Below are 18,707 nucleotides of genomic sequence, written 5' to 3' on the forward strand. Positions count from 1 at the left end.
GCTCTCTGCCTCCCCTCCGCTCACTCACACACTCCCTCTCTCTCTCTCTTTTTCACAAAAACAAACATTAAAAACAAAGACACCCCCAGAGAGTGCCCTTGTCTTTCCACCACGTGGGGACACAGCAAGGAGCTGGCTGGCTGTGAGCCGGGAAGCGGGCTCTCATCAGCCACCAAATCAGCCGGCACCTTGCTCTCGGCCTTCCCGGACCCCAGAACCGTGAGACGGAAAGGTTTGTTGTCTAATCCACCCCGCTGATGGTGTTTGTTATAGCAGCCTTAACGGACTGACATCAGTGAGGGCAGAGTTTCGGTTTTGCAGGATGAAAAAGGTCCTACGGGTGGACGGTGGGGACGGCTGCCTGACAAGGTGAGCATACGAACACCACTGAGCTGCACCCTTACGGCTGAAATGGTGTATTTTACATCACGTGTAGTTTACTAGAACTGAAAGACTCGATATGGGAAAAGAAGGCGGCCCCTCTTCCACTGAGGTGGCCTGCTATGACTGCCTGGACCCTGATTTGGTTTTATTTCTTTTTTCAGCTGGTGTTTTTGGAGCACCTACTGTGTTTTACAGCTAGAATCCTAGAGGCCTCGACAAATCATCAGCAGAATAGCAGATACACACAGCCCCGTGGGCGCCGGGCCCAGGGGTCTTTTTCTCCGTGGTTTATGTCTATGCAGGCACATAATCCTTGCAACCACCCTTTGAGGTGGGTCCTATGAAACCCCCATTTTATAAATGGAACTGAGAGGCAGAGAAGGGACATGCAGTTTGCCTGAGGTTACAAATCTGGGATCGGACCCCTGCAGCCCAGCTGAGCCCCTCCGTTCCAGTACACCCTCCTCACCGGAAACGCAAGCCACGAGGTCACCCACACACCACCTTCCCATCCCGCTGAAGTGCCCAGGCTTCTGGAATAGTGAGCTCCATCACAAGGGGTGGCTCTGTGCCTTGGTGATACCCCAGTAAACGTGCACGGCTCTGCTATTTCCAACGTCAGCATTTCCCGGTGCTACTTTTTTTTTTTCCAGATGGAAGCAACAAGGTCCCCAGCTTAATTTGTTTCACGCAGTGACACTAATTAATGTTCCAAAAGCTGAGGCTGAGGAATTGAGGTATATGTCTGTGCGTGTGTGCGTGCGTGTGTGTGTGTGTGTGTGTGTGTGTGTGCTTGGGCAGCATGTGGTTTGTATCCGGGTAACTCATTTCCCCAACTTTTTTTTTTAATGTTTTACTTATTTTTGAGAAGGGAGAGACAGAGCATAACAGGGGAGGGTCAGAGAGAGGGAGATACAGAATCTGAAACAGGCTCCAGGCTCTGAGCTGTCAGCACAGAGCCCAACGCGGGGCTCGAACCCACAGATCGCGAGATCGTGACCTGAGCCGAAGTCGGACGCTTAACCGACTGAGCCACCCAGGCGCCCCTCCCCAACTTTTGAAATGATGGATGTGGGGATTTTACCCGAGCCAAACCGTTGCAGCTCAAAAAGCAGTTCAGGCTTTCCCGAAGTCGTAAAAACACCGTACGAACCCCACAAGCACGATAAATTCTCCAGCTTCCTCCATATATCTTTGCTTCGACTCATCTCTGACAGCGTGAATGCCGGGACTCTGAGGCCAGAGACATCAGCCACAGAGGGATGGCCTTTGGGGGCTAGTGGTTCTCAGCCAAGGGCACTACAGCCCCCATCAGAGCCTCTGGGAAAGCCTGGGAATGGCCTGGTTGATCACACCTGGGGGGTTCTAACGGCATCTTGTAGGCAGGACCCGGGAGGCTGAAAATCCTGTGAAATGTGAGACACGGCTGCCCAGGGAGGAAGAGTTCCACCATGATGCTCCTGGTTCCTCCACCAAGAAACCCCAAAAAGTATCCAACGACCTCATTTTTCAGGGAAAGAAGGAAAGGCACAGAGACATGGCAGTTTCTTGCCCAAAGGTGCACAGCAATTCCAAGCTTAGAAAAAGCCTGACCCCTCCAGCCACACCTAATTCATCTTCTTACGGCTCAGCTACCCGCCCCTCCACCGCCCCACCCATCCACAGTCCCCAGCCGCAGCCACTGAGAAACGGTCACACCTGACTCACCGTCTACCGTTCTCGCTTCCAAGGCTCTGCCAACGTTACCCCCTCTGCCCTCAGCCCTAACCCGGACCCTGACACCACTGCATCGTTCTATGCCTAGTTCAAAGGCTGCCTCCTCCAGGAAGCCTGCCAGAGCCCTATCTCAGAACCAGCCCCCAGCAGTCTGCCTTTATTTTGTCTTCCGGCCTGTGTGCCAATCTGCCTCTGTATGCGTCACTGGTCACCGCTGCCATCAACAGTATGAAACCAGCTGCTTTACAGCCATTACGCCAGCCTACGGCCACTGGTCTGATGGGGCAGGTCCTATTTCGCCATCCTACTGATGAAACACTTGAGACTCAGGGAAGATAAGCAACTTTCTGGAGGTCACGCAGACGGCAAAATAAAGATTTGCTCCCACATCGGAAGCACTGACCAAGAGGCCACCCTCCCCCCCACGGTCATGTGCACGTCTCACTTCTGTCTGGACAGGGAGGTCTTTAAAGGCAGGAGCTTTGTCAAATCCATCCACCTTTACCTCATGGTGAAGCCTGCATCAGTGATGTCAAAGAGCCCAGAACAAGAGCCCTGCTACCCTGTCCCCTGGGCCAGGGCCCATTCACTCCATCGGGCCATCTCTGGCCCAACATGACCGCCCTCCAGGATAGAAGGCGAGTCGGGAACAGGGCCACACAGCGAGAAGTCTTCTCCGGTTTCCCGCTTCCTACTCCACACCCAACAACCAACTATAGTTAAAACACAGTAGCTCCGATCAGACAGGGATTAATAGCCTGTCACTTCTTTTGTGGCTCAGCAAGTCTGCTTGGGAGGCGGCAGCAGCAAGGCCCATCAGGGTGTCCAGGGCTTCCAGAACCATGTCCCGTGCCCTTAACCACTCTGCGTGGGAAGGGCAGTGGTGGACGCCCCTCTCCGCAGAGGGCCAGGCCTGGTAGCCATTCGAGCAGAGCCCGAGGACTGACATGACAGGAAGTCACTGATGACAGTGGGCATCTGTTATGGGCTCCCGGTGACAACGTACGGCAGGCATGTTGGTGTCTCCCTGGAAGCCACTGCTCCCCCTGCCCCTCCTAACAGAACCCCGTTTTGCCCAGCCGGATGTGCCGGACCCCAGGGAGTGAATCGGAAGGGGTCAGAGCCATTGATGGTGGTTCCCTTGGCCTTTAGCCCATCAGTCCGTGGAAGGGGAGCAGGTGACCCAGTTCTGGTCAGTGATACATGAAGAAAAGCGTACTGTCCCCTCCTCCCGTGCCCAAGGAATCAGTCAGCGGACGCCTGGCTCTGGTGGATCCATCCGGACGATGGCACGTGGGTAGGACCTGAACGCCATCCCACAGCGACATCATCATTGCATGGACACCGGTGAGTACAATGGGGGTGGGGTAAAGAGAAATAGCGAAAACCACCCTGGACTTGAAAGTGCATGACCTGGGTCCAAATTTCAAGTCTTAACGGTGACCCGCGGGAGCCACGACTGCAACCTGGCAAGGCCGAACTTCCATACCTCCCTGCCAGGTTGGAAGGTTCACATGCGTGCAATGCCTCGCTTCAGAATCCCCCAGTTTCCTTTAAAATCGACTGCCTTCTTTAGAAGAGTTTTCGACTTACGGAAACATCGAGACGATGGCACAGAGAGTGCGCGTATGACGTGCACTCAGTTTCCCCCATTACTGACATCTCAGACTAGTCTGGCACGCTTGTGACAACGGACGAGCCAACGCTGATGCGTTCTTATTAACTGAAGTCAGGACCTTATTCGGATTTCCTTAGTTTTTACCCGGTGTCCTTTTTCTGTTCCAGAATCACATCCAGCGTGCCACTTTGCATTTAGTTTCCGTGTCTGCACCGGCTCCTCTTGGCTCTGACGGTCTCTGGGTCTTCCCGCGTTTCAGATGACCTTGACCGTTCTGAGGAGCATGCATCGGGTATTCGGTAATGAGACAGGCGTTTTTCTCGGCACCCCTGCTTCCTTAGGAAACCTGAGTCAGGCTGCAGAACCCCCTTCTCCACACTCCTCTTAACCCACCCCCAATGTCAGTTCCCTCCTTGTAGCAGAATGCAAGTCACGAATTCTAGCAGAATTTCATGTTCAGGGCGACAACTTCCAGGTAGAAATTACGATACCGACTTCAACGTTACTTTTCTTCACGGACATGTTTATCTTAGCAGGACTGCAAAAGGACAGCCATTTATCAGACACTGACCACGAGCCAAAACCAGGTTTTGGACTGTATGACAGTCATTTCTCTTCCTCCTTCCACCAACTAGGGGCACAAGCATGGTCCACGCTACAGAGGAGGAAACAGGTTTAGGCTTAAGCAGTTTGCTCAACGTTACTCAGCTGAAAAAACAGCAGAGCCAGGATTCAAAGCCACCCTAACTGTTACCTGTTTCTGCTTCTATCGCTTAAACTGTGCACCTCTTGGGGCTGGCACTGTGCCCCTTTTACCCAGCACCGAGTATCTGGTTGTGCCCGGTGGGGCACTAGGCTCTGGGCTGCAGAGAATAGATATTGGCACATAAGAAATGGGCAGTGAGAAGGCCAGCCTTCAACCTCTTTAAATAGCCCAACCCAAGGTTCATCCAAATGTACGTTTCATGGTCTCACTTTCTCTTGCCCCTATTTCAGCACCTCTCCTTCAGTGTGAGCATCAATCAGACCTTTGGGTTCTAAATGTGTGACGCAGTCATGGTCACGGCCGTATGGAGGGAAACGTATAAAAGGAAAAATGGTCTTTAACCCTGCATGTATGTTGAAATCTACTCCTTGCTGATGGCAATCTTCCCTGATTCATTTAAACCATGTTGACAACTTTTCCCGAACCCCCAGGAGACTCGGTAAATGTATACACTGGAGTGGGTACCACGCCACTATATGATTATTTATTTACCTACTCATTCGGGAGCCCAACGAAGGCAGATGTATCGCCTATCGCTAGCCCAAAGCCTGGCATTTATAAGGCCTGAAATCAACGTCTGCTGAATAATCCATGAGAGTTCCTTCAGTCCCATGAGCAGATGCTTGGACGCATGTATGTTACTCCTAAAGGATTAAGATTTTCCCAAGAAATATCTTCCCGACCATATAAGGTGTTGAAATCATGGCACAAAAAGAGGAGTTCAAGAAGAAACCTTAACATTCCCTCTAACATTCCAGGATCCTGAAGGTGAAGGTTAATTATTTCCCCCAGGAAGCCACAACGGAGCCAAAGGGTGGAATTCACAGGACCCCACTTCACAACCAAGAGCCTCCCATTTTCTCAACAAAAGACGTGTTTGTGAGAACAACGGGAATATCTATTTTAATCTTGTTTTTGAAAATGCTAATGTTTCTCACGTTATAAATTAGTAAGATTCTTCATTCTTTGAAAGTATCGCAAAAACCACTCAGAATTATACTGTCGGCAAGACCAAAGTTCTCCATCCTTATTTAAAGTAATTCGCCCTTCCGGGGCGCCTGGGTGGCTCAGTAGGTTAAGCGTCCGACTCTCGATTTCGGCTCAGGTCACGATCTCACAGTTCGTGAGTTCGAGCCCTGAATGGGGCTCTACACTGACAGCATGGAGCCTGCTTGAGATTCTCTTTCTCCCTTTCTCTCTCTGCCCCTCCGCTGCTCTCTCTCTCTCTCTCTCTCAAAATAAACAAACATTTGAAAAAACTAATCAAGTAACTCTCTCTTTTCATTTCATGAAAATTACTAAACTGTGAACACACAGTAATCTCAACAAGGATATGGCTCCTTCCCCCAAAAGAAAACGCAGACAATGGCCGGGTTTCACTGCACATTCGAGAACTCTACAATCCCGGCATATGGTAAGAGCTCAGAAAGGTTAGCTATCACTACATACCGGGCACTGAACTGACCTATTTACCCGTACTTTCAATTCAGATTTTTTTCTTCTTGAATGGCTTGTCCTAAATGAAAAATTAATGAGGGAGAAAAAACACTATAGAATTGCCATGACCCTTAGGCCACAAAGACTTCCTTTACTTAAGAACTACTGAGGAAACACAGAAACACTTGTGAACTTAAGTCACAATATTTCCTTCGCTTAGGAAGGACACGACGCGTGGCAGTCACGGCCGGACCCCTCCCATACTTCCCCAGAACCCACGGGCAGCACCTGTCAGACGTGGCCTTTGATAAATACCTTTGGCGAACAGCCCACACTTCTGTCTAAGGGATTTCTCTGAGAGGTAATACCCCGAGCCAGGGGTGGATGGCGTTTGAGGACAATTCTGCATCGTTCCACACTGCAGTCCGGGGTCCCCGGGGGCTGAGCTTCAAGGGTCCCCACGGTAACCTGCTTGAAAATATATCCATGGCCCTTTTCTCCTTCCTGTTGGATTTCCTTGCCAATTTTACTTATTTCTCTCATTTCTTTCCTTTTTTTTCTTTTTTTTTTTTTTGGAATTCTCTCCTAAATCGTGCATTCTCAACAGGGATGGTATTGCCTCCAAGGGGGCAAAATCAGTTCTTAGGGGAATGGCTGGGGAAAAAAAAATCTTGTTCTTTTTATATAGATATACATACAGTACAGAAAGAAACATGCAGTGTATCTGCAGTATGAAAATGTCATGGGTGGGGGCAATTATGGAAAAAAAGTGTCTTAAAAAACTGCTCACAGAAGAGATCGTGAAAGTCAGACTAAAGAATCCTGTGCCGAATAAACCACTTGCACTGGGCTCCTTGGCCCCGGGAGCTTCTGGAAGAACGCAGGCGAAGGTCCAATGTTAGCACTCTGCTGAGTACTTGGATGAATCACTTCATGTAATCCATTCAACAACCTGGAAGGCAGGGAGCGTTAGGTCCATTTTTATCAGATTGGAGGTAAAGTGAAGTTTTGAAAACTACACAGCAAATCAGCCTGAGACCCAGGGTGAGAACTCCGGACCCCTGGTGGCTGAACTCTCAGCCACACCTTAGGACCATCCTGAGTGTTAACCCCAACGTGGCACAGGGAAATGAATGTCAGTTCCTGCTGTTCATGAAAATAAATCAGGTTTCCATGAATGGACTAAGTGGTGGTGCTGTCCCACAGGTGACATCATTTAAAAAAAAATTTTTTAAGTTTATTTATCTTGAGAGAGAGTGCAAGCAATGGAGGGGAAGGGAGAGGGAGAGAGAATCCCAAGCAATCTCCTCACCATCAGCACGGAGCCCGACGCGGGGCTCGAACTCCCGAACCGTGAGATCGCGACCTGAGCCGAAACCAAGAGTCGGATGCTTAACCGACCGAGCCACCCAGGTGGCCCAGCCATAGGTGACATTATAAACAACCCAAATGGATTATAACATCAGTTACAAGATGATGGTTTTGAAAGCCCCACCTCAATGTTGAGCTCAACGGAAATCAGAGACTCTTTGACACAACACTTGAGAGGACAGGAGGTGGGCAGGGGTGGGGTGGAGAAAAGGTGCTCTGGGCCCTGGGAATTTCAGCAGAGGAGAAACCCTCCTCGGCGAGAGGCCACCTGGAGCCTGTGTATGGACGCCTGATCAGCCTGCCCCCTGGCTCGACTCTTCTGTTCATTTGATCCAGACCCTAAGCCAGTGCAACCCAGAGGAATTCTGTTGTAGCAAAACTGTTCCATTGGTATACAGCTGTTGGAAGGTCAGGAGCAGAAGCGAATGGGAGCCGGCCTTGGAAGAAGGTCTGACTGAGTTCAAGTCTTCCCTTTGCCAGCAGTGTGACTGGAGGCACGTTTCTAACTGCTCTGGGCCTCAGTTTCCTCTTCTCTACAGTTCCTTCCAGCTCTGAAGGCCTCTGGGGTCTATAACTGGCCAAGTGCCTCTCTCAGTGCCGGGTCCATAAACCCCATACATCGCTGTCACGTAACTACAGCTGATCAGTTTCACTGGACTTGCTGATTACGAAGGCCTTCTGGTTTCATTTTCTGGACCGACACCAGCAGGTGGAGAAGCACCCATGACTGACACATGTGGGGTGGGCCAAAGCAAAGGCTGGGATTCTAAGGAAGGGTAGGAGGAGGGAGATAAACAGCGTGATAGTGCTAAGTGATTTTCCATTAGTACAGATGGCCTGGACTGGATGAACGCATTCCCCTAGCAAAGTGTTTCCGAGTCACGTTAGGTAATATTTCATCCCATCCCTTCAAAAAGACACCCACAAAGGCAGAAATGGGCTTGAACTGCTAAAGCAAGTTTTTTTAAAAGTTAATTTTTTATTTATTTTGAGAGACAGAGAGCAAGTGGCAGGAGGGGCAGAGAGAGAGAGAGAGAGGAGACAGAGTCCCAAGCAGGTTCCACATTATCAGCGTAGAACCCAATGCGGGGCTCGAACCCATGAACCGTGAGACCATGACCTGAGCCGAAATCAAGAGCCGGACACCCAACCGACTGAGCCACTCAGGTGCCTCTAAAGCAAGGTGGCAAAGAATCCAAGGGCCAATGGCCCAGAAATGCTCTGTCAGGCTGCCCGCTCCTCAGGAAAGCCAGATTTAGCAATTCGTAAGAAAGGACTTGCTGTAGGAGCTATTGTTACTCACACATATAAAGCAGGAATCTCATTAATGTTGCCCAAGGAGGGATATAATAAACTATGAAATGATGCAGGAAACATTGGTTATAATTGATACGCTGGATTTATAGGCCCCCAACTCAACCGTAACACTCTTACAGGGTCCAGGCGATTTTAAAGGTCTCTAGAAGGACGGGAGGATGGAGAAGAGGAGAAGGAGACCCTAGCCCAGGTCTTCAGCATGGAGGGAAGCCCACCACAGGAGGAATCCAAGAACAGCTGATGTACGGTACGCTCTGCGAGCCACACACACCTTTATTCTTCCTCAACTCCGCGCAAGAAGCAATCTTCTTCCTGAATTCCTTCCCACTTTGTTCTCCCAAGAGAACATTTCAAACAAACTCTTCTACTCCTCCGTGGCAGAATGAAAAGTCCCGCCCAACAAGGCCACAGTGTGGATGGCACCTGATGACACCTGAAAACCCGAGGTGGCCTGAAACCTCGGTACTGACATCACCTTGTCACCTGCAAACCTTGTCCTCATCAGTCTCCCCAAAGGTGACCATCTTAGGGAAGCTGACACCCCTGTAGATGTACGGGCTAGGTTGGTACATCTGGTTAGTTAATCTAGTTAATCTAGTCAGTTAGTTAATGGGTTCCTGGTATCGGGTAATGCAGCACAGACAGCAGTGAGGCAAATCCGTGTGTGAGCAGATGCTCCAGACAGAAAGGTCCCAACCATGGGCTCCCCTGATCCTTCTACGGCTTTAAGGAAACGCTACCTCCGGGTGTTACACGACCATAGCTTCCAGAATACTCCCACCCGCATCGTCTCAAGGGATTCTCACATCAATCCCATGTGGCAGGTATTTGCAGACTGTGGGACTAGTGAGGTGTCCGAACCACACAGTTAATGCTGTTCTCCTAGTGGCGCATCCAATGTGTTTTTTTTTTTAAGTTTATGTATTTATTTATCTGCTTTAAGAGAGAGAGAGAGAGAGAGTGCACAAGCGGGAAAGGGGCAGAGAGACAAGGAGAGAGAGAAAATCCCAAGCAGAACTCCACTGCGTCCACACAGAGCCTGCTGTGGAGCTCGAACTCACGATCCTTGAGATGGCGACCTGAGCCAAAGTCAAGAGTCAGATGCTTACCCGGCTGAGCCACCCTAGTGCCCCCACCCCAGTGCACTTCTGACAAACCCACACCTGTCTTGGGCCACCCCAAACCAGAACCACATGGCACCATGTCTGCAAGGGGGTCTTAGTCAATCCCCATTCGAAGACCTTTCCCTGGCTTCTCTTCACGTTGCCCCGTTTGAAAGAGACGCGACAAATTTTGTTTTCATTCTGTCAACACTTGAAGACGCAGACAAAATAGAGAGCGCGGGGCCTCTTGATTCTTTGGAAAATACCCCAGAATCCCGGCTGATCTATGAAACTTTTAAACGCCAAGGGAATTATTTTTCACGAACACCAAGTTGAAAGGGGGAGCTTCCTAACCATGCAAGAATAAGAAGGTAGTATTCAAGTGTTTTTTATTATTACTTTAATATGAAATTTATCGTGAAATTGGTTTCCATACAACACCCAGGGCTCATCCCAACAGGTGCCCTCCTCAATACCCATCACCCACCCCCCATCAACCCTCAGTTTCTTCTCAGTTTTTAAGAGTCTCTTATGCTTTGGCTCCCTCCCTCTCTTTTTTTTTCCTTCCCCTCCCCCACGGTCTTCTGTTAAGTTTCTCAGGATCCACATAAGGGTGAAAATATATGGTATCTGTCTTTCCCTGTATCACTTATTTCACTTAGCAATGTTTATAGCAGCACTTTCAACAACAGCCAAACTATGGAAAGAGCCTCAGTGTCCATCAACTGACGAATGGATAAAGAAGTTGTGGTCTGTATACACAATGGAACACTACTCGGCAATGAGAAAGAAGGAAATCTGGCCTTTTGTGGCCACGTGGATGGAACGGGTAGTATTCAAGTTAACTGCATGTAACTTTTGGTTCTTCAAGCAGGAAAGGAAACTTAGTCCTCAGCTGGATACACAGGAGGACCTTCCTCTTCTCTCCAGCCCCGTAAACCTCCTTTGGAGAAAGCTCCCTTCACCCAACACAGGAGGCTCAACAGAGCGCGGCCTTCGTGCATGACTGGTTCCTCATCTGCATTCTCTCGCTGCATTGCTAGACTACCAAACTTAGTTGCTCAGGTCCCTCTTTCCAGAGGAGAATTATGGCTCATCTGCCTCCAGCGTGGCACCTGAATCAGCATGTGTGGTCTTGAAACGAATGACTTTAGCACGCTACGTTGCACCCCTGCACCGTGTGTGTGTCATTACCCGGGCACAAGCCCCAGGTGGAGAGAAACTTGAGGCACGTTCTTTACAGCATCCAGGAATCTAAGAGAGCCTGTCCAGCTTGGCCAACGGTTTTCAGGCCTGGCTTCATCTGGAATCACCTAAGGCCCATGCCTGAATCCCCAGAGACCAACGGTATCAATTTCTGGGGTGGGGCCTGGTTCTGTATCCATGTATGTGCTCCGTGCTGTTTGTGCAAGTTCAGTGTTTTTTAGAAAACAAAAATTTTTTTTTAAGTTTTTATTTCCTTATTTTGAGAGAGACAGAGACAGCGCGAGTGGTGGGGAGGGGCAGAGGGAGAGAGGGAGAGAGAATCCCAAGCAGGCTCCGCACGGCCAGCACAGAGCCGGATGCGGGGCTCGAACCCACGAACCGTGAGATCATGACCTGAGCCAAAATCAGGAGTTGGACGCTTAACTGACTGAGCCACCCAAGGGCCCTTTAAAAAAAAAAAAAAAAGTATTTTTAACTTTTTATTTTTTAAATTTAACTTAAAAAGTTAAGAGGAGTATAATACCCACATATACTCTCTTCACCGTGATTTTCCATCTGTTAACATTTTTGCCTCACGTGCCTTTCTCTCTCTTCCTATCTGTGTGTACTTTGTACACGTAAGTATGCTTGCATATAGTCTGTATGTGTGCTGAACATTTGAACATACGTTGAGATATTGTGACACTTCACCACTAAAGACTGCACCATGCAGCTTGTGTAAAAAAAAAAAAAAAATAGAATATTCACCTACATAGCCACGATGCAATTACCACACTCAAGAAATTAAATTTTGACATAGTGATGTTATCTAATATGGAGCCCATGTTCAAATTTTCTTAACTGTCCCTATAACATACCCTTTATTATTATTTATTTTTCCCATCTGGGGTCCAATGAAGAATCATGAATTTCATTTGCGTTTCTTCCAACTTTACTGCAATGTAATTGGCGTGTAACATCAGTAAGTTTAAGATGTACCACGTGACTTGCGATACATATATTTTAGGAAATGATTACCACAGAAGGTTCATAAACACATCTAACACATCACGTTGTTACCTCTGTGTGTTTATGTGCGCGTGTGATGAGAACTTCTGAGATCTACTCTCTCAGCGACTTTCAGATATACAATACGGTATTAACTATAGTCACCACACTGTCCCGTAGGTCCCCAGAACTTACTCATCTTACAAACAGAAGTCTGTACCTTTTGATTATCTTCACCCATTTCCCCCCTACTCCTGGCCACTGACGACCATCAATGCGATCTGTTTCTAAGTTCAGTTTTTTAAGATTCCACATATAAGTATTTGCCTTTCTCTGCCTGACTTAGTTGGACGCTTAACTGATTGAGCCACCCAAGGGCCCTTTAAAAAAAAAAAAGTATTTTTAACTTTTTATTTTTTTAATTTAACTTAAAAAGTTAAGAGGAGTATAATACCCACATATACTCTCTTCACCGTGAAGGGCCCTCAAGGCTCATCCATGTTGTTGCGAATGGTATGGTCTCCTTTTTTATGGCTGAACAGTATCCCATTGTGCATACTTACCACATTTTCTTTATCCATTCACCCACCCATTGGACGCGAAGACTGTTCCCTTGTCTTGACTGTTATAAATAATACTGCAATGTCCATAGAGGTTCACATTCTTTATTTTTTTTGTAATATTTATTTTTGAGAGAGAGAGAAAGACAGAGTGTGAGCCAGGGAGCAGGGGGCAGAGAGAAAGGGAGACACAGAATCCGAAGCAGGCTCCAGGCTCCGAGCTGTCAGCACAGAGCCCGACGCGGGGCTCGAACTCACAGACTGTGAGATCGTGACCTGAGCCGAAGTCAGACGCTCAACCGACCGAGCCACCCAGGCGCCCCTCAGCTCCCTTAACCGAGACAGGTCTCTTTGTTTTTACATCAGGGACCTTTGGAAGAGTCCGTGCCAGGCAAATTGCAAGACTTCGCACAATGTGAATTTGTTTATTATTTCTTCATGATTGGACTCCGGTCATTTTAGGCCCCACGGCAGGTATGTTGTTCATTTCCACTGTATTATTCAGGAGGAGGGTAGAGGCCGTTTGATTCACAAATTGATGACCGGTTCGAGAAAATTCTGCCAGGTTTTTCTTAAGGTACCTTCTCGCCTAGGTGGGTCACACGTATGTCAAAGTTTGAAAAGCCTTGTGCCTCAGTGTGTAGTCTGCAGACCAGCCACACTGCCTTCCCCTAGGAACTTTTTTTTTTTTTTAAAGGAAGCCCTACGCCCAATGTGGTGCTCGAACTCACGGACACGGAGATCAAGAGTCATATGCTCTACCGACTAAGCTGGCCAAGCGCCCCTTCCTTGGGGACTTTTCAGAAACACAGCCGTACAAGGCGCCTCTCCCAGGAAGGCAGAGTTTCAGTCTCTCCCTGTTACCTGTCTTCTGCATCGTCTTCCGTTGGGGACAACAGTGACACGGTGCAAACAGCCCTGTGACCCAGGCGGGACACCCCTGCGGGATCCCCGTTCTGCCGCTCAGGTCGCTCCAAGAGTCTGAGCAAATCATGCAGGTTCTCAGAACCTGTTTCCACCTATCAAGGGGAGACCCCGTAGTCTCCCTTCCAGTGCTGAGGCCACCTGACGTGAGCCCGGCTCCTGGACAGTGAGACACCGGGCACCTGCGGTCACAGGCCCGCCCAGCACACAGCCTCACGGGGGCCCAGAGACCTGACACTGAGGGCTGTTGCGGTCAACCCCTTCCTCGACGTCTTCATCCGACTCGGGTGGTTGGTATCATAAAAAAGTAGCATAAAAAAAGGAAAGGCAGAAGGAAAGCAAGGCATTCAGAAAACCACAAGAAAATAACATGAGGTTATTAGAGAGGGGAGAGGGGTGAGGGGCGTGGATCCTATGAGGGGGGCCAGGGGAAGGCAGATTGAACGCGACTGAGAGCGGGAGCAAAAAAGGAAACAATGTTTACTGAGTATCTGCAGTGCGTTGGAGGAGGTCACCGAGAGGACGTGACCGCCGGGTGACCCGTGAGCTGGACCTCACCGCCTCCCTCGACCTTGGAATGTGCGCACTGTCCACGGTTCCCACAGTGGGAGCTGAGCCAAAGACGCAGCCTTGAGAGTAAGGTGTTGCTCAGACGGCTGTACTGCGTATGGGACTGAATCCCATTAAGGACTCTCTGAAAACCTTTAAGATTCTGGAGGGCGGGCGGGGAGATCTGCTCAGCTTCCAGCACCCACGACAAGCCTCGCAGATAAGTTCCCTTGCTTATTAAACCTGCCGGCCTATGGATCTGGAGTGGCCCGCCTCTCTCTTTGGTCTCTCCCTGCCCTCTGCACACGGGGCCAGTCTCAGATTTAACCCCGGGAACGCCCATGGTTGCAAACCAGCACAGCGTCATGTTTAGGTGTTATATATCATCACCTCAACTGAATGTCAACCCTGGGAGGTTCGCGTGATTCTCTCCGGATCAGAAACAAAGAAACTGCAAACCAGGAAAGTGAGCAAACTGCCCCAGGTCCCACAGCTAGGAAATGGCAGAGTTGCATTACACCCAGCTCTGACTCCACGGGGGCGCCTGGGTGGCTCCGTGGGTTAAGCGTCCGACTTCAGCTCAGGTCCCCATCTCACAGTTCATGAGTTCGAGCCCTGCGTCGGGCTCTGTGCCAACAGCTCTGAGCCTGGAGCCTGCTTCGGATTCTGTGTCTCCCTCTCGCTCTGCCCCATCCCCACTCATGCTCTGTCTCTCTTGTCTTAAAAATAAATTTGAAAAAATTAAAAAAAAAAAAAACTAAAAAAAAACCCAGGTCTGACTCCAAAGACCAGGCTCTCACAACCCAAGAAAGCATGACCCAATGATAGCACGCCTCATGCCTTTCAGGATGGCTATGATCAAAACAAAACAAAAAAAAAACAAAAAAAACAGAGAAACAAATGCTGGTGAGGATGAGGAGAAATTTCAGGCCTAGCACACTGTGGAAACATAAACTGGTGCCACCACTGTGGAAAACAATACGGAGGTCCCGCAAAAACGAAAAACAGTACGACCCTATGACCCAGCCATCCCACCTCCGAATCGTTATCCAGAAGAATTGAAATTAGGGTCTCAGAGGGGTATTAGCACTTCCATGTTTACTGAAATACTATTCACAACAGCCAAGACGTAGAAAGGAACTAAATGTCCATCGACAGATGAATGGATAAAGAACCCGGACAATAAAGTCCATATTAAATTTGACAATAAATTTGACAATAAATTTCATACTAAAAAAAAAAAAGGCACCTGGAATCCTGATCGGCTTTTAAAAAGAGGGATCTTTAGTCAACATGCTAATAAGTCCACCAGCCGGGCTTTTCCTTTCCAGAGCAGCTGCTGGGTCCTCGGGCCCCACCTCTCATGATGTCCTGGGGCTCAGCCCACCTCAGGGTTAAGGTTAGGTTTAGAGTTGAGGTTAGGGCTGGGGAATGCAAACAGGGGGTATTTCTTGTGACCATTTGCCCTCGCTCTGTCAACGGGTGAGCGAGTGATCATACCCGGCCGGCTGCAGGGGGGTGGTGAGGGCAGCAGGAAGCCAGTGCAGTGTCAATCCAGCAAGATGAAGCCAGCATCTCTACACTGACAGGCTAGGAAGGGGGAGTCCCCGGAAGGTGCCAGAACAAACAGTGGTGTGTGCTTTTTTTTTTTTTTTAAGGCTTATTCATTTTTCAGAGACAGAGCGTGAGCGGGGGAGGGGCGGAGAGAGAGGAAGACACAGAATCGGAAGCAGGATCCAGGCTCCGAGCTGTCGGCACAGAGCCCGACGCGGGGCTTGAACCCACGGACCGCGACATCATGACCTGAGCTGAAGTCGGACGCTTAACCGACTGAGCCACCCGGGCGCCCCGGTATGTGCTTTTAGGGAGACCTTATTCATAATCAACCGATGAATCCTGAGGGCCTGACGTTGGGCTAATTTCACTCAGATGACAGCAGAGTGTCGTCATCCCCAACGTGCAGGTCGTGCGAAGCCACAGACACTTCAGTCAGTCCGGACGGGAGCTCCAAGTCCAGCACTTTTCTCTGCAACAGCAGAATCCTTTTCAGGCTCGGGTTGCAGAGAAGGCACGGGCCACACTGGGGTCAAAGCCTGGTCTCCCACCCTTTCCCCCTCCTCCCCTCAGTCCATTTTAAGACTTCTGCGAGCTATTCTTATCGCTAACGTCCTATAATGTTGACTGTGCCTATGTGTTGTGGTGACAATGGTGGTGACAGCAGGAAAGCCGCACAGAGCACAGTTTGGCTTCACCCGAGAGTATCCTTCCGCTCACCCGTATACTAAATGCTCACCGAGTAGCCACCACGGACCCCGCAGCCCGCGGGAAACTGAGAACGAAGCCAGAGAACGCCACGGCCCAACTCTCGAGTGGCTCTCAGTTCAACGGCAGAGACGAGTAGGCAGATCAACCCAATGCAAAGTGCAAAATCCCAAAGCTGGGGGCACTGCAGAGGAGGGCAATTCTAGCTCAACATGGGGTGGGGACGGCCGGGTCAGCCGAAAGCTTTCCGGAGGAAACGACACCAGAGCTGGGCCAAGGGTGAAAGTGAGTAGCCAGGAGGAAACAGGGATGGTCATTTAAGGCAAAGGGAGAAGACTGGGGGTGAGGGTCTTTGGTTTCCGCATCTGCTGTATCCTCTCTATTTAGGACAGAAGGGAGGGAAGTGCATCTCACAGAACTGGTTCATTTAAAAAATAAAGAAAAGTGGGGCGCCTGGGTGGCGCAGTCGGTTAAGCGTCCGACTTCGGCCAGGTCACGATCTCGCGGTCCGTGAGTTCGAGCCCCGCGTCGGGCTCTGGGCTGATGGCTCGGAGCCTGGAGCCTGTTTCCGATTCTGTGTCTCCCTCTCTCTCTGCCCCTCCCCTGTTCATGCTCTGTCTCTCTCTGTCCCAAAAAAATAAATAAACGTTGAAAAAAATAAAGAAAAGCTTGTGCTGGCGTGTGAACCCGTGGTCAGCCCAATTTCCTGGCCCCCCTCATGCCATTAGCTACAGCCCAGAACAGGATAATGGATGCTTCGGAGCACGAATTTCAGTGCCTCGCAAAACCCCGAATCATCAATGAAAAGTTCAATTTGTCCACTTGACTGCACTTCCTTCTGAGCTGGAGGAGGGGCGTACGATGCACCCACTAACTAGGTATGCGATTCCCGGTCCATCAGAACCTGCGTTCCCACCAGCACCTTCGCCCCCCTCCACGTTTTCCTGCCACTGTGCTTCCTGGGTTCTGACTAGCCCATTTTGATTCCAAATTCCATTTCTAGCCATTGCCAGCCGGGAGCCAGCAAGTGAGGGCAGAGGCGTTCCTAAGAGCCCTGTGTTACCAATGGGGTGAGGGGCACCCAGGGATGCCTAGTGAAATACCCAGAGCCCCCAGATTGTTGGCAGAGGGTCAGAACTGGGGTCCAGGCTCCCAAAACAGGAGTTGATTCACTGCATTCGGATGTGAGCATCCACAGCAGTAGCTGTGTGATCCTGGACAAGTGGTCCCATTGAAGTATTCTTACTCTCATCTATAAAGCGTAGATAGTAATTCCCACCTCATAAGATCTTGGAGAGAGTTCAATGAAATAAACGATCTGCATGTCTGAAAGCTTCTGGCTGGGCATTCACCTCTTCCTCATCCCACACTCTCAGATCTTCCTGGCCCTCTCGGGGAAACTGAGGCTACAGGCTTTGGCAGTCTCAAACCTGCTTCCGCGTGATGGAATAATTTGAAAGAAGGATAAAATCGAGACTCTGTCAGTAACAGGCCTTAGCTATGCCTCCTCCAGGCTGAACAAGGCAGCGCAGGGGTGCTAGCTGAGAATGGTGGGAGGAGAAGAAAGAAAGAGGTACCCCACAAGCTGCCGTGGGACCCCAGGGTTGGAAGTCAGCCAATAAATGGTGAGCGCCACTTATATGCAAAAGGCAGGTCGAGTCTGGGTAGGTATGTTTGTGTGCATTCAAATCATTGTAGTGCCTTTTTTCGTTATCACATTCCAGTATTAATTTAACTAATTAGCCAATTTAACTGAACCCCCTTCAGTTCAGTTTAACTAAATGCAGTGCTAGAAACAGAAATGAATGTATTTTCAATCGCTTTTTACCACCTGAAGAAAGCAAGTAGAAGATTCTGGTAACCCTTCTCTCCAGCCACTAACACCTGCAAATTCATGCAGAAGTGGATGCTGGAGTCTGGACCATCCAAAATCCATGTTCCTGGCCGGATGCCCCCCCCTCCCTCCTGCCAGCTCCTCCTGGCCGGATGCCCCCCTCCTTCCTGCCAGTTTCAGGGAGGCATCCTCTCCAGGCTTCTGCAACCTCTCCAAAGAAACCTGTTGCCAAGTCTGAGGTCCTGTGCAGACGCCCCCACCTGGTGGCCAAATCTGGAAAAGCAATTCAACCAAGGATGATTGGCAGGCAGCAACTCCAAGGCTCCCTGAACTCCCTGGGACCACATCCGTCATGGGTCAAATGCAGGAGGACACAGAGGAATATCCACCACTGAAGGCACAGGAGGGGCCAAACTTATGACCAATTCTCCGCGAAAATGCTGGTAACGTACAGCTTCCCAAGAAGCAGCCATCAGAATGACTAAGCCACAGACAGGAGGCAAGGGGTAACTGGAAATGCCCTGCCAGCCCTGGGGTGTGCGGACAGTTCTGATTTCCTCTCTTGGGTGGAAAGTCACCATTTACATCCTCTCTCTCTCTCCCCAAGTATAAGATTTTCTGTCCCAAGTGTCAGGTGCAGAAGGGAGTTCCATCTTCCTTCTCCGGCAACGCA

General features: G+C 49.7%; 1 protein-coding gene across 1 annotated transcript in view; it reads right to left on the minus strand.

Moving 5' to 3' along the window:
* KCNQ3 (potassium voltage-gated channel subfamily Q member 3) overlaps positions 1 to 18,707 on the minus strand; it is a 309,556-nt gene that overhangs the window by 289,434 nt on the left and 1,415 nt on the right. The gene's annotated exons all lie outside the window — the stretch shown is intronic.

Source organism: Lynx rufus, unplaced genomic scaffold (genome assembly GCF_022079265.1).
Source record: "Lynx rufus isolate CCGP_SWC_20201006 ecotype Redwood Valley unplaced genomic scaffold, mLynRuf1.p SCAF_12, whole genome shotgun sequence".
Classification (NCBI taxonomy): Eukaryota; Metazoa; Chordata; class Mammalia; order Carnivora; family Felidae; genus Lynx; species Lynx rufus.